Below are 5,566 nucleotides of genomic sequence, written 5' to 3' on the forward strand. Positions count from 1 at the left end.
GGAAATCAATATGGAGATACCTCAAAGAGCTGGGACTAGAGGTTCCATTTGACCCAGCCATCCCTCTGCTGGGTATCTTTCCAAGAGAACTAAAAGAATCATATCACAGAGAAATATATGCACCTATGTTTATAGAGGCACAATTTGTAATAGCTAAAACTTGGAAACAGCCCATTTGCCCATCAGTTGGAAACTGGATAAAGAAGAAGTGGTTTTTCTATAAAATGGAATACTACTCAGCCATAAAGAATGAGAAATTCGATTCATTCATAGGAAAATGGATACATATTGAGGATATACTTCTAAGTGAAATAAGTCACACATGTGTAAATACCAAATAGTTTCTCTGGTGTGAAAAACTATAATAGTACATAAGATCCTAATGATATAATGGACAATGTGAAATAGGAAGAAAGGGGTTAAAGGTGTAGGGAAAGTGGGAAGGGTAGGAGAAAGGTAATAAGGGAAAAGAAAAAAATATGAGAAAATGAAAAAATGGAAATGAAGTGTTTGTGAAGGGGAAGGGAGGAGGGGGTGAAGGAAGGGCAGGGACAAGGGGAAAAAATGAGAACCAAGACCGGGCATGTAAAGGTACAAGATCCCAATGATGAGTGTAACTGTACTGTATACCTAAAATGTACCAATAAACTCAATGAAAGAAAAAAAAAGAAAGAAAAAGATCCATGAAAGTATTACTCCCAAGTCATCCCAAGAGATTTTGGAAAAGGGTATCAAAATCTTGACTAACGTGTCTTGATCATGGAACTTACTGATAGAGACTTTGTTAAACTGGGCAACTTCATTGAACTCTAAGGTGTTCTCTAGACACAGTGGACTCTTGATCTAAGAACTTATTTCAGAAGCAGGGCGTGGAGGCACACGCCTATAATCCCAGCACTGGGGAGGCTGAGGCAGGAGGATTGCTGTGAGTTTGAGACCTGCCTGGGCTACATAGTTCCAGGTCAGTCTCTACTACATAGTGAGACCCTGTCTCAAAATAAAAAAAGCTCATTTCATTCTCAAGGGCTGGCTGTAACTCAAGGTGATCAACTGAATACTCAGACTCCTCCACACAGCCCTCGCAGTCTCTCTCCTGTATACAGACAGAGCTCAGTGTCCTTAGAAAGACATTGGCCCAGGATTCCTCAATTAAACCCACACAGGAAAGGATGTCATAATGTTACTTTCAGAACTCTTTAAGGGTTAAACCTGTATCAGACACCATCTGGAAGTACAAGCAGCCAGCATTCAGGTCACTACTCAAGACGTTCATAAGTTAAAACTAAAATTTTGGTCATAACCCAAGTTGTTCGTATGTCAGGCCAGTTGTAACTCGAGGGTCCACTGTACTCAGATCTGCTTTCTCCTATGAATGCAAACTCAGTGACAGAATCAATTGACTTAGCCATACCTATTACTTAGAGGTAATTAAGCAGTCAAGAAAGTTGCTAGGATAATTGATGTCTGGGAATTGGTGGTATGTGTGGTTCTCACCCAATAGGTAGCAAACTCTAGTATAACCAGAAGCTAAGATAAGGCATGTCATGGCTTGTATCTAGATGTCCCCCTAAAGCCTTTTGCATTCATAGTGGGGTTTTTTGGAGGTGGTCTATGATTTAATTAGATATTCCTCAGTATTGAGTTGTTTGTGAACCTTTTGTGTTCATGTTTTGCAGATGTCATGGAAGGCATTCCATCTACACTAGCTAAAGCTAGCATTAATATAACTTTGGTTTGAAACTCCACATTTTGTTTTCTATATAATTTAAGAAAGTAAGGAATTTAAAAGAATTATAAGCTCATGGTTAGGGAGGCACACAATATATAAATATATAATTCTGTAATATCAATAACCAAAAGAGGTGGGGACAGAGATGTAAGGAAGCAGTTTTTATATTATTAAAATGAAGCTGATATAAATTCAAATTAGAATGTTAGAACTTTAGAATGTTAAATGTAATCCCCATGGTTAGCACAAAGAATATAGTATGGAATATACACAAAAACAAATGAGAGAGGGCCCAGGGATTTGGCTCAGTGGTTCCACCATCTGCCTCACAAGCACAAGGTCCTGAGTTCAATCCCTGGTGCCACAAAAAAAAGAATAGAAACACATGTCCATCTGTAGGCTATATACAAAAGACTCACTTTTGGTTCAAAGATACCAATAGATTGAAAGTGAGAAAATAATACGCCTTACAAATAATAACTAAAAGAGGATTGCGCTACCACCTAATTCATAATTGGCCTCAGTGAACCTTCCTGAATGAATGGAATGTCCATACTCATTTTGATTGGAGAATAAATGAAGTATATTTTTTCTCATATATTACAAAAAAAAGTTAAAAAAAAAGAATGGGAGAAAGGAATAGAGAAAATGAGAAAGGGACATAAATAATAATTTATTTGAATTGACCATGAGATTTAGTAAAATTGGAAAACTATACATGACAGTATGTTTAGTTCAATCTTACTTAAAAAGAATCAGGCAACATGGAGACTGAAACATTACTAACATCCACATCTTTTGACTGAAAAATAATACTTAGCTCCAGACCTTGATGTCCAAATACCATTCTCCAATTAAAGAAATGATGGCTTCTTGAACTAAGTGGATTTCAGGACTGAAACAGGTAAGAAAAAGTTATGCCAGAGAGTAAAGAAATCCTCTCCCCCTGAAAAAGGATGGAAGACTTGTTGAAAGGATGAGGACTTGTTCAACCTGAACGAGTTCCTAATAGCCAAGGCTGGAAAAATGTTAGCAACTAAATCAATGAGAACAGTGTTAGATTAAGCAGTACTGTATTAAAATAATACTAAATTAAAGCCCAATTATTAAAATAAAACACCCCTGAGTCCATACTGTATAAATAAATAAACTTGAGAAAAGAGGACCACTTTACCTTACAAAAGAATTCCAATTTTTTTCTCTTTTTTTGTGTGTGTTGGTAGCTTAAGTGTCAAATTCAGACATTAATGATATTTGGAATTGGGGCCTTTGGAAGGTGACCAGGATTAGATGAGCTCATGAGGTGAAGCCCACATTATGTCATCAGTGGCTCTGAAAGAGGAGGAAGAGAATCAAGCTAACGTGCTTACTCTGTTGCACCATGTGAGGCCCTCTGCCACGTTATGGTGCATGAAGACCCTCACCAGATACCTAGCAAACCCTGGACGCCCAGCCTCCAGGCCTGAAAGCCAACACATTTCTTTTTTGCCAATACATTTCTATTTATAAATTACTCAATCTCAGGTATATTGTTATAGCAACAGAAAACAGACTAAGATAATTTTATTTTGTACGTTTTCTGAATTTTCTACCATATCTTTCATGAGATATAAAAATAAAATAAGGTCACATAGCTAAAGAAAAGAAACAGAGGGAAATAAATAAGGGGAGGTCATTTCAGGGTGAGGTAGTGACAAGCAGAGACAGATGTGGCATTGGACATGGCATATTCATTAAAAAAAGAAAAAGATAGTGGCTGTAGCAAGAGCATGAATGTCATGTGGCTAAGTGGGGTGCTGGTTAGATGGGGCTGTGTGGGCCATTCTGAACTTAAATATCACCCTAAAGATAAAGGGGAATTATCGAAGGGACAGCAGGATGATGACATGACTGGATCCATAATTTTTCAAAGTACCTTAAAGCAGACATATGGAGAGTGAATGCAAGGAACTAAGAAAGGTGGAAGGGAGATGAGTCTGGAGAGCGCCACCAGAGGTGATCCACACAGGAGCTAAGGAGGGACTAGTTTGAAACAGAACAGTAGGAATCATGAATGAAACCTTTAAAGCTGGACCCAGGAAGAGTCAGTTTCATTTATGTTTCCAGGGCACATGGCCTATATCTGACTCTTAGAAGACCAGTGCTCTGAGACTTCAGTGATCACTTAGCATAACCTCTTCCCTTATTCAGATGAAGGGATCAGAAGCCACCGAAAGCCTGCAGGGAGAAGCATCTGAGGAGGAGCACAGAGCCACTGCCCAGAGATCCAGAACTGTGGGGACACCCTTCAATTCACAAGCTAGCAGAAGAGTTGGGACTAGCTAGGAAGTCTCCTGCTTCCTAACCCACTCTCAGTGATGGCGCCAACATTACACTAACACGTATTTTCCAAGTTGCAGAGCAGGAATGGAGGAAGCCCTATGAGCAGGCCAGGTAGCTAGACAACCCAACAAAGTGTGGGGCAGAAACAGTAGAAGCTCTGTTTATTATTAATGTCATCCTTTCTAAATTTCCATTTTGAAAATATACATATCTTATACGTAATAAAAATAAAATAAATGTATGTATAACTTATAAATAAGTAAAAATACAAAAAATATAATTTTATACATAAAATATTTGTATGCATAGGGCCACGGCACTGGTCAGGATTCTACAGAGAAACAGAACTAAGAGCATACACATATACGGACACTTGGAAGGACTGGCTTACACAAATGATATCAAGTCCCCGCATCTGCTGTCCCCAGGCTGGAGATCTAGGAAACCTGATGGTATCATTCAGTCTAAGTCCAAAAGCCTGAGTGACCCAGGTGACCCAGTGGCATAAATAACAGTCCAGGAACAGGAGATGATATTGGATGGCCCAACCCAAACACTTGGATGGAGAGTTCCTTCCTTTCTCTGCCTTTTGTTCTCTTCAGGTCTCCAACAGATTGGATGATGCCACCCACAACATACAGAGAAATCTGCCTTATCATGTCCACTGATTTTACAGCCTGGGCTACCTAGAAATTCAAGACCAGCTTGAACTACCTAGTGAGATCTTGTCTCAAGAAAGAAAAAGAGGGAGGGAGGGAGGAAGGGAAGAAAAGCTAATCTCATCCCCCCCAAATACTCACATACATACCCAGAAATGTTTAGCTATCTCAGTACCCTGTGACCCAGTTGAGTTGACTCATGCAAATAATCAGCACAGGTACACATTCTACAAAGTTTGCCATCTCTGCTTAAAAGAGAGAAGGAACTAGGCATGGCATATCACACTGGTCACCCTGGAGTTCTGGCAGATGCCCTGGCAAGGTACTGCTGGGTTTGGGGTTGGTCACTCCACGGGCTAGCCAGAAGCTCCTCGGCCCATGGAAGTACCCAGGTGCCTTGGCCCATCAGGTTCTCTCAGCAAAGGCTGTGGTCACAGGCAACTGGCAGAACCATAGCCTGGGAGGCCTCAGCAGCAGACCAAGAGGGCATGGAGTAGGCAGCTAGGGGGACCCTGGGATTAGGACTTTGAGAAGCTGGGGTACAAGAGACAAAAGCAAGCTGAGTCTGTGAGCACAAAGTCAAAACAGAAAGGACAGGAAGGCAGCAGAAGCTGAGTAGGTAGAGTCTAATAGAGGGGACACATTGAGTCTAAATGTCATAAATAGTAGCTTGTAGCCCATATTTGGCCCATGAACAAGATTGGCCCACAAGATATACTTACAAATCAGGAATTTGATACCAATATTTTTAGATTAAGGAATCATCCACAAAACTCAGATATCCAGTTTCTATTTAAACACATACACACACACACACACACACACACACACACACACACACACACACACACACACA

The sequence above is a fragment of the Fukomys damarensis genome, unplaced genomic scaffold (assembly GCF_012274545.1).
Source record: "Fukomys damarensis isolate Sample0158 unplaced genomic scaffold, DMR_v1.0_HiC HiC_scaffold_16, whole genome shotgun sequence".
Lineage (NCBI taxonomy): Eukaryota > Metazoa > Chordata > Mammalia > Rodentia > Bathyergidae > Fukomys > Fukomys damarensis.